The sequence below is a fragment of the Rhagoletis pomonella genome, unplaced genomic scaffold (assembly GCF_013731165.1).
Source record: "Rhagoletis pomonella isolate Grant_MI unplaced genomic scaffold, Rhpom_1.0 Rhpom_scaffold_00002, whole genome shotgun sequence".
NCBI lineage: Eukaryota > Metazoa > Arthropoda > Insecta > Diptera > Tephritidae > Rhagoletis > Rhagoletis pomonella.
The window spans coordinates 65848290-65859828 of record NW_023458556.1 but is presented as its reverse complement, the minus strand read 5'-3'; the positions used below and the strand labels follow the sequence as shown (position 1 = coordinate 65859828).

Below are 11539 nucleotides of genomic sequence, written 5' to 3'. Positions count from 1 at the left end.
GTAAATTTGAAATATTTTAAACGTATTTTGAATAGGAACTTATAACTTTTCTTGTCTTATCTGCAAAACTGACGAAGTGGCAACCATCTATAGAAGGAAGAAATCAGCTGACTAATTTCAGCTTTTGGGTCTAAAAATTTACAGAAATAATTGCCATTCTGAATGTATCTTTCAAGTTATTAGCGTGTTGGATTTCAATCACTTTTTCTTGCAACAATAGGATTGCAGATCCATTTCCCTAAACTTATATCCTTGCAGTCAGGAAATTAGTGATTGAATTCATTTTTCAAGTTTTTTAATTGCAATATATGTAATGTTCTCTTGTATTTTTTCTTTAAATTCAGTGCTCTCTCCGTCAATAATTTTATTCAGCATATCAAACGCAGAAAAAAAGCGATAAATGCACTGATCTTATCTGAGTATACAGATATAATGCTCGTGTCCTGCACGTTCACGCTTTCCGAAACTTGCAGTTAAAGGTTCAATTTATTTAGTTCTAATATAAGAATGCTTGAACTTCCTCTCATAGTTTTAATTAAACCATAAAGCGAAAGGAACAAACCGAGTTACATACATACATTTCGCTACTTAACCGGCTCTCAACTGTAGCGCAACCCGGGCTGCACGCAAAACACCACGCAATAAAATACGAGGTCCACCGATAAGGAACCACTGCTTTAGATCGAGTCGTTAATGTGGCCAAAAATGCAAATAATTTCAGATAAAATCCGTATATTTCATACATTTACCGATTCTATTTCTGAAAGCTTTTCAGGTGCGTCTTCATTTTAATAAATCTTCATAAAAATTTTAAACGGTTTAATAAGATTTTTTAGAATTTTTTTGAGTACGCAGTTTTTTAAATTTTAGTATAATAAAGTGCAAGTTTGAAGTAGGTGTTGACTTTTGAAAATTTTTTTTCACGCATTTTCTTCCAAATAAAGTGCTTTCAAAAATTTATTTTGTATGAAGAAAATCCGCTACACCTTCCCCAAAAATAAATTCCAAAAATCAATGATCTAAAAATTGAATGGGCTACAAAACTGTATACTCAGAATGTTTAAAGAAAAAGTTTGAAATTTTTACTAACATGGTTTTTGTTAGATAAAGATCTACACTTTCATATAAAAAATAAGAAACATTAAATAAACGAAAGAGAAATAGTCAAAGAATGCTAAAATGTCGTTACTGTAACTATTGTTACGATTATTCTGCAATTAATTGCTAAATTCCTAAATCCTACGGGTTCTTTTCACTGGATTGTTTAATTGTTTACGTTACAAAAATACTTTTATCATTAAAAATCTACGGTTACTGTATATTAACAAATTGTATTCAATAGAGCACCCTTATAGTCAGCAGAAGCTGCATATTTTTACTACTATGAGTACAACTAAGAAATGTGATTTCGAATCGACTATGGAATAAAAAAAGACTATGGACAAAGTATTGCAATGATATGTATGCATAGGCGATATACTACTTTTTAACCGACTTCCAAAAAAGGAGGAGGTTATCAGTTCGTCGGAATATTTTATTTTTTTTTTTTATGTATGTTACCTAGGGCTGCCAGACGTCCCGGTTTTCCCGGACATGTCCCGGTTTTAGACTATTTGTCCCGGTGTCCCGGTCCAAAAAAAAGCGTTGTAATATTCAGAAAAATGTTATGAATTCACTGAGGAAAATAACGCATAGTAAACATGAATATTTTATATTTGATTATCGTTTAAAAATGTTCGTATTTAAAAATAATACTTTCATAACACGCACTCGTAGTGTTGATTCAAACTCAACAATTAAATGCACATTTACATGTCTGGCTGTAGCTGAGTGCGCGAGGATGCTTGCCAAAATTTGCTAATTTCCAGAGGGTCAGGGCTCAATTCCCATTACAACCAGCATGGAATTTAAATATTTTTTTAACTTAATTATGAAAAAGCAATCGGTAATTGCAAATCGCTTCATTTTAATATGGGAGTATTTGAATTGAATATTTCTATACTAAATACTAAAATTTGTATACTTAAATGTATTACGAGTTGGGTTGGTGCTCTTTCATATGCGTATTTTTTTAATTTAGCACCCTTTTTTAATTCTAAACTTCTTTCTCTCAGTGCACTGGTTTAATTTGTGAAATAGTCACATTTCGAGATAGTTGAACTTTGCACAAGCAATAGTTGATAATTAGTATATGTACCTAAATACGTTCAAAATGACGTGCACAGAGTTTTACAATTATATTAAGGAAAAGACAGAAGTTTTGAAACAAGTTCACGGCAACGAAAAATATGACTGATATTTTTATGTTGTCTTGTACTTAAGTTTCTTTCTTTCATGAAACCTAGAGTACTTATAAGTACAGTGCCGTACAAAATTATTGGCTCGGAGGCTCTTTCATCAGATCACAATTTCTAATCAGATCTTTTAGAAAAATTTTGAAAATGTAGCTTTTGAGCCAATTAATAAAGTGCAAGTCTAAAGTTGCCAGCAAATTTCGTTGATTTTTAGCATTTATTTTTTTTTTTGCTGACAGTGTCTTCCATATAAAAAGAATTATCGAACATAGTTTGTATGGAAGAAACTATCAGTAAAAACAATACCAAAAATCAACTAAAATTTAATGGGCTGCGAAACTTCATTTATAATATATAATTTTTATAAAAAGTCTGATTGGAATGTACATTTGTATGCAAATTATTGAATTTTCCCGAGTTTAGCACACAGGTTAACAATTTTATTTTTATTTTTTTCATATATTTAGTATAAACTGTATTTTTATAAAGAATAAAAAAAGGTTCATGCATTGCGAAAAATTCTCTGTGCTTTAGTTGTGATAAGTTGTTTTGCTTTGTTGGCGTACGTTGTAATGATGTCATTAGCTCATGTTTTTATGTTTTTGTTTTTGTCTGTCAAAATAAAATTTCACTACATCCTTTCACACGTCGAAATGAAAGAGAAGGGAGCGAGAGGCCCTTCCTAAAGTGTCCCGGTTTGGCAACAGAGATATCTGGCAGCCCTAATGTTACCGCATAACTTTGGACCACGTCAACCGATTTCGATAATTCTTTTTGCAACGGAAATACTAATTTGGTTTAGATCCGATCATTGAATCATGAAATATATAGATATATATATTTTTTTTAAGTCGGTTAATTTTTTGCTAAAAATTACTTGTAATACATACTTTTACATGAATTAGTGAATAGATTCTTGAGTGACTATTTGTTTTGTAATGTTATTTTGTTTATGTTTTTCTTTTGTTATTTTAAAAGTTTATCAAAAACATTTGTTCTTGAATGAATTTATGTTGAGGTTGATCAAGAATCGGCATTGGCATCGGTCAAAAATTGGGAATCGGTTGGACTCTAGGAAATACATATGTTTTTAAAGGTACAGAAAATGATTAGCCAATTACATTTTTTCTTTGGAGACGCTTTGGTTCTGCACTTAAAATGTGATTTTAGTGGGTTTAAAATCTATTTATTTGTTAGAAAAACATTTTAAACAGCTTTAATACGTTGCGTCAGACGGTAATTGATCCTGTGATCTCCTGAAGCCTCTAAAATTATAACAAGCGCCTGTGCACACTAGGGATGTTAATTTTTTCGCTTTTTGCGATCCCGGGATTTTCGAGATATAGTTATCACAATCCCAGGATCTCGGGATTAGTCCCGGGATTTAGATATTCATTACTTTTCAACAATCGATCGAAAAAATTGCTTCTATCAAATCTATTATAAAAAAAAAAATATATTAATGGGTTTGAAACCTGCTTTTTTATTTAAAGTGGCGTTTTTATTTTTTCGCTCTCACGTCAGGATTTATTTTCTTCTTTGAAATATTTTCTTTCTTTAGAATTTAAAAAATTGAAATTTTTTGGATTCATAAGGACGAATAGATAAGTTTTTAGGCTGATAAAGTTAGAAGGATAAAACTAGAGGATGTTATCAAGTTTATATAAGTCCTTAACTTATAGTTTTATCAAAAGCAAATATTGCAAATATTTTAAAAGGATATTTTCAATACTTTCCAGTCCTTATGTACCAAAAAATTTAATCTAATTAAATTATACAGAATTTTCTATTTGATTTGATACCCATAATTCTTCATTAAGCACTGAATTTTTTTTAATCATTTTTGGATTACTGACGTCAGAGTGAAAAACTATGCAAGCAATTTTACTATAATTTGTGTGTAAAATTTACTACTTATTGCAGGATGTTATATGTATAATGAGCTAGACATTTATAAAAAAATATTAGTTATTAAATAAAAAAAGAAATATAGGTTATACTGGTCAAGAAAATGAAGTTTCTATTATTTCCATCCGAGCAAATTACATATCCTGAAAAGCCCGGGATTATATGCCAAGAATCCCGGGATTTTCGGGACCTAAATAAGGCCGGGATCCCGGGATTAACATTCCTAGTGCACACTCAGCTATAACCGGGCTATGCAGTTTGAGCAAAAATGTTTACAACAGTTTTCACGTCCGCAAATATTTCTTCTACTCTTTCTATTTTTGGCCAGGACATAAGATCTGGACCGTTAGCTCGATTTTCAATAGTGTGGTGTCAAATTAAAGCTCTTGGCCTGTGAATGTGCTGACTGGTTTCATTTTTTCGAAAACCGTTGCCACATTTTGAACAATTATTAAATTATTAAAAAAAATCAATCGAAATGGGTTTGAAAAGCTTTGTTATATCGGAGCCAAACGAAAGGAGTTGCAGAAGGTAGTAGTTTGAAAATATTTTGAAGAGGGTTGCCACCTGCTTGAAATGTCGAATTTATTTTGCGTATACACAATCTACATGAAATATCAAAATATGTTTTGAGGTGTTGTAAGAGGATTACCACCTGTTCGAAAAGTTGAATTCAAGTCAGATATTTTAAAGAGTCTGAGACTGTGATGCAGTTATTGTAAATCAAATAAGAATTATTACAGCCTTTATAAAATTTATTCCAGAAGGACAATATGACTAGTTATGATACCTTTTGAATCTACCAAATGCATTTATATGTTGAAAATTCGTACATACTCTTCGCATGTAGGTACAATCCAGGTTCATATTATTGCCTGAGAGATAGGTCGGAACATACATACATACATATTTATGTAAAAACATACATACAAAAGTAAATACAGTCATTTAGGTACCCTACCTTTAACTCTAAAACTCAAATCAATGTTTAAACAACGAACAGTAGCCATTCTTAACCTTGACAACTAAATTAAATACATACTTTGCTGGCAAAGTTTTTGTATAATTTTTTTCCTTATAAAAATGTCATAGTTTAACTTTCCTTGGAGGTATAGGTAAGCGGTTTGAAAACGAGTTGTCCGCGCTAAGTTAATTACGCTAGTTGTAATTTTCGCGCGTTGGTGAATACGTTCAAAAGAATTAGCTGTTATTCTAGAAAATAATTGCATATTGATCAAGTCAAAAAGTCAATTACATAATGATTTTATTGCTGTTAAAATTGGAAGAAAAATATGTAGAATGACGAGTTTAAAATCAAAAGTGCAGACAGTATGTATGTATGTGTCTGAAAATTGCTAACAGACAGTAAATAGTCACTATGACATGTTCGGTGGTTAATAGAGAATGTTAGATATTAGAAATATTGGTAGTTGCAGAAAATTACATACATGCATATCGTCGTTTACAGTACAAAACCGCCTATCGTCGTTTTGCAAAACCGCGTAACTGACATTTTTTCCCAAAAATTGGATTTGTTCACCGAAGCTCTTGACTCAACCCTATGTGCCATAGACCATGGCAATGCGAGCCGAAACTGCCTATAATTTTAGTGTTTCGCATAGTAATGATACCCCAAAGAGTTTTTATTTAGCTTTCAATGTTTGGATCAAATCCAGTAATTGAAGTTTCATCCAGCGTCCGGATTTTGCTCCTATCGCAGTAGATTTACTCCGATTGCCTTTTTTAATTTAAAATCTACTACCTACTCCGCTCGACCTAAAATATGCTCTGATTTTTTTTACTTTTTCAGCGATGAATCTCATTGAAAATAAATACAGGAACAGGCTTAGGGCAGGTTTCTCCAACTCAACTTAACTTAATTTATCAATTTTTTTGACTTAAGTCAAAAGTTAGCCTACTTTTTACACAGCTTATACTTGACTAAGTCTAAAAAATTGGCAAAACTAAGTTGAGTTGAAGAAAGCAGCCCTTAATGTCTAAACAGTTGAAAGTTCAGTTTAAGAAATTTGTACGCCGCACACTGGGGCCAAGCGTGCTCAAAATTTAGTGCTTAAAAAATGTTTTTTTTTTGGAAAAATAAAAACACAGGTTTATTCCCCGTTAAATTCTACATTTGGGGGTAAGCTTTCACCTTTCTATTGTTTTTCGGCTGGGAGATATGCGTGTCCAAACTTGACAAATTTGAATTTTCAAAACTGAGAAATTAAAATGTGCAATTCAAATTGTTACTGTAAGAAAGCAGTATTATATTTCGTTATTTTGTTTTTTCCATTACTTAAAATGAAGTTTATTTATTCTTTTGGTGCATTTTGTTTGAAATTATGTGTTAAAAAAAATATGATTAAAAAAAACTAAACTAAACTCTGTTCTTTGCAAGTGTAATTTTCAAAATCACTTTTTTTTAATGCGCAAAGCGCTTTTAAATTTGACAGTATTGCAATAAAGTGTGTTCCTTCATTACTAAGAATCCGGGTTCAAAACCAAAAGCACTTTGCGCATTTTTAAATAAATTGGTTTTAAAAATTTCACTTTGACTTTAATTAAAAACAAAAACATATACTTCTTACTACTACTTATTTTGAGGTTGCTCAATGAATAAAAAGCGGATTTAGTTCGAAGAAGGACTTTAAAATCTTTAATGAGAAGCGGATTTAGTTCGAGCAAGGACTTTGAAAACCTTATAGAGATCTATATAGTAGGAAAACGGGTCGCGCTGAGAATTTAGGAGACATTTTTAATAGATTGCTTGTTTCATTAGACCCTCTGATTACTTACTCGCAATTGTTCCAATGGTCACCAACCGGAGATCTTTCTTTGCTGAAGCAATGAAGTTAGTAGAACTTGAAGCGAATTATATTAGTTTAACGGGGCTTGGATGGGATTTAGATTCTGACTATGAAGAATAAGTGTCACAGTTTTCATTATATCGTGCTTATCTTAATTATAGATTTTGAGTGCAAGTTTGAAGTAGCTAGGAAATACCGTTGATTTTTGGCAAGTTTTTGGTGAAAGTGTCGCTCATTTTCTCCATATAATAAAATCGTCGAACATACTTCGTATGGAAATACGTAAGTCCTAGCTATTTCAAACTTGCACTTTAATGTACTACAATTAAATGGGTTACAAAACTTCATATTCAAAATCCTTAATAGTGCGTATCATAACTATAAGAGACCCACATATTGAAAAGTTTTGACTATTTATTTTATTAACCGACTTCAAAAAAAGTAGGAGGTTATCAGTTCGTCGGATTTTTTTTTTATTTTTTATGTATGTTACCGCATAACTTTGAGCCACGTTAACCGATTTCGATAATTCTATTTTCATCGGAAAGGTGGTACATCAAGGGTGGTCCTATAATTTAGATCCGATAATTGGGCCATGAAGAAATTAACGAGTTGGTTTTGATTTTGTCTTAAAAATCACTTTTTTTTTACTTTATTTTAAATAATTTTTTTCTAAAAATAAAGCTGATTTTTGAATTAATTAATGTTTTTAATTAGATACATTACTTGCTTTTCGATAATTTGTGTGCTTAATTTGTAAGTCTCTTTAAATTTAAAATATAATGGGGCATATTCATAGTCGAATCAAAGACGAAACTAAAAATAATTTCGAATTTTTTACTTTCAACTTTGTTTTGACCATGCATTTATCCCTTTATGTTTAACATTGAAACGTAAATTTTTGTATCTAGTATTTCCTGTCTTTTACTATCTAACAAACTTCTGTATAAATGACTTCACCTGTTTCAAGCGCTTTCCTAGTGATTACAACAAATTCACACTATGTTACTGTTATTACATTTTATAGCTTTTAACTTAGTTTTAAGTATTGCGAATTCATAGATAAAGCTATCCTCAAATCTAAAGCACTCGTTCTTCCTGATTATATTGTAACATAAGCTTACCTATTTTTAATAAAATTAGCTGGGGAAATAACTCTATAAAAAATTGGCTAAATATAGTTAAAATATGGTCATCGATGCGTTAAGTCAAAGTCGTAAATGGGTTAAATTATTCATAATTTGCACAATAATAAAATCAAATTAACTTTACATAAGATATTACAAAAACCAATGGGTTAATGCATGATCAATAATGGGTTAAGACGCCAAAAATGTTCTCTAAAAAAAGTAGTTCAAGCGAGTCTAATGGAAAGAAAATGATTCCCGAATTTTGAGCACCCGCTTATATGGGGCATCACCAGTGTGCGCCGTCTGATAATTTACTTATTTTTTTTTTAATTATAAATTTGTTGATGGCAAGTTTGTTTTGATTAATATTTAGAGATTACGCTGATTTACAAGCATTGCTTGCCAATGTTTTACAATTACAATGTAAACACAATGTGATGAATTGAAAAACTACCTGTAATATATTTACATATCGTCTTTTAAAGTACAAAACCGCGTATCGTGGTTCTGCAAAACTGCGTTACTGACAATATTTGCTCACCGGAATCACCTGACATATATCTAGCCCTTATCCAATTTTATTAAATATCGATACTTAGATATAAGAAGAAGAAATTAGGGATAAAAGAGAGACCCGTTATGAAATAAGACAAGTTTTACTCTCATACAAAATTTGGGCAACTTCTCATACGAGGTTTTGCATTTTCTTGATACGCTGTTTTGTACTTTAAACGACGATACATACATATGCAAAATAATGCTTTTGTATAAAAAAAATATTTTTATGGAATGAAAAAGTACCTAAAGATGTAAAACCTTCTCCTTTTACATAATATTTATTTATGTAATAAAAAAATGTTAATCTGCATCGAAAATTTCCGTTTTGCTCCGATGTTTCGAGTCATTTACTCCCGAATCGAGTTTCAGCAGTCCGAACGCGGGTCACCCCTTCCTGTTGTTGTTGTTGTTATGCATTTCTAATCTAAATTTTACAGCTTTAAACATGCAAGGGAGTCGTTTTCTGTTAAAAATGTTGATATAACGAAGTATGATTCCCAGCAAATCACCTCATTCTAAAATTTTCTAAACTTCACTTCATAATGCATCCTAGAGCAAAGGATTAGGCAAACTTTGGAAAAATAAATGTGTTTTAAATAGGTTGTTTTAATAAGGTTGAGACTGTACATTCTGAAACATTTAAGGCCTATTGTGGTTTTCAAAGACGTTCTTTTTTATTTTAGGGCGAATTCGTAAGATTTACTTTTCGTTATTCGAGGGACCGCCTCCGAACGGCAAATGGTTTTGATGGGAAGCTTTTTGATGAGAGAAATATACTCTAAGGTTTACCTGCCGAGAAGCGAGTGCTATTAGAAAAACCGTTTGCTAATTTAATTGTTGCTCGGATTAGGGATCGTACCCAGGTTCTACGGAGTGGCGGTAGTACGCATCTCTAACCACTCAGCCACAGCGGCCCTCCAGTAGATACCGCTAATGAAATTGAAATCATTACTCGAAAATCACTGAAAACTGGCCAACCCGAACTCGAGACACCTTTTGTTTTCAGAGTTTTGGAGTTCAGCAAATAACGTATGATTTTTTTTATTTATTATTTAAATCAACTATTTGTATCCGGGTCCGTTTTCTTCACATCCCTTTGACGGCGGCATTTTTTATAATTTACTAGACAACTTTTTTCTTGCTTAACACTTACCAAACTTTTTTTTAACGTTGGAGCTGTTTCCCCTACGGCTAGGTTACGGCTCAGTTGTGGTTTGCGTTGGTGACGGCTGAAAGCTTACAGGTATTCCAAATATAGAAGCAACGATGCACAGGCACAATGACTAAAATGTCAACTTTTGCACTTGCAATAAAGTTTCGAAAAGTAAATTTTTTATAACTCACTATTATTTGGAATTCTACAGTAAACTTTTTTCGTTCTAAGCACAGACACTTGAAAATTTTTAATTTGTTATTTTGCTCTACGTGTTCGCTTTTGCCTTAAACAATTTGCGCCAAGTCGATAATCCAATGCTGTTTTACTGTTTGCTGAATGTTTACACGAACTTTACGCTTAGCTTATTATTAACTTTATTTTTTTATTTCGTTTGTTTGTTTATCCTTCGTATGCGATTTCGCGTGCTATGAACACATTATGAAATTCTGCACAGCACTTTCATGCTTTTAAATTCGCATCATTTGCTGCTAAGCTGTTTTATCTTTTGTTTTCGCGACTGTTTAGTTTCTGCTTGCACATTTTTTGTGAACTTTTTTCCTGTTTCTTACAGGGTTTTTTTTTATTATTTTGTAAATACCTATTACGGTATTTTCGACCACTTTTAGTTGAGAAAATTTGAGAATTCGCGCAAAAATTTGCAATTTTAGTACTATCCGCTGATAATCATGAAACGGTATTTTTATTTTTTCGAAAGCTACGCACCGAGATTTAACCTGCACTGCTCTGTAGACAAGAACACGGCTTTATAATAATAACAATAATGACTACAGTGACGGCAGCAGGCGAGAGACGGTGGATAACGCAGCGGAAAACGACAACGACAATGACGATAACGCTCCACAAAGACCGAGTGAACTGATCGAACGTAACTTTCGGACTGACTGCGGTGCTGCGTACAAACAAGCAACACCTTTGTGTGTGGTTGGTGTTGGTCGACGACGGAAAACCCGATTTGTTAGGTGTGTGTTTGCGTGCGTGTTGTTGCTTTACAAGTCGAGTATTTGCGTGTGAGACGTGTGTTCCAGGAAAGGGAACGGACGGTAAATGTGTTCGCATAGGTGCGGTGTATGCGAAGTGAAAGGCTAGTGGTGCTGCGTGGCGAAGCGCTTCAGTGATACACATAAAACCCGAACACTGACATGAGTGTGAGGGAGAGGCAGAAAGAAGTCAGTTCGCGCAGCATATTGTCGACTTCTCAGTGCAATGCAAGCAAACAGGTACGAAAGAGATGCTTCGTGTCGAAGGGAAGCAACAATATGTATGTATATGGCACTCTGCAGCCACTGTTGTATATGTATATACGTTCGTACGTTCGCACTGCCCGGCCGCCATTACTGTAAGAATGAGACAACTATAAGATAACAGTTCATGTAGATGGCTGCCTAACTAGCAAATTTATTGTTGCTATTGCTGTTATTTTGCTTTACTCAAACACTTTGCTTTTTGTTGTTGTGTTGTTGCTTGAAGGTAATAAATATTTGTGTGCACGTTGATATGCTTTGCAGATGTAAATACACTTGAACGTATTCATTTGGAAGCCTTGTTGACGGTTCGGTGTTGGACGCCCCTACCACCTACATTCTTGCGCTGCCACCCACTCCACTCAACGCTACAAACACAACTTGCAAGCACCTATGTATGTATAAGCAGTGAACCACAGCCGAA

The 11539-nt window shown here is 32.9% G+C and overlaps 1 protein-coding gene across 1 annotated transcript in view; it reads right to left on the bottom strand.

Annotated features, from left to right (window-relative positions):
• LOC118733988 (homeotic protein ocelliless-like) overlaps positions 1-10736 on the bottom strand; it is a 65816-nt gene extending 55080 nt beyond the window's left edge. Inside the window, exon 1 of the mRNA XM_036463654.1 lies at positions 9851-10736. The gene's annotated coding sequence lies outside the window, so the exon portion shown is untranslated. The remainder of the gene's footprint in view (positions 1-9850) is intronic.
• Between the last annotated feature and the right edge of the window lie 803 nt (positions 10737-11539).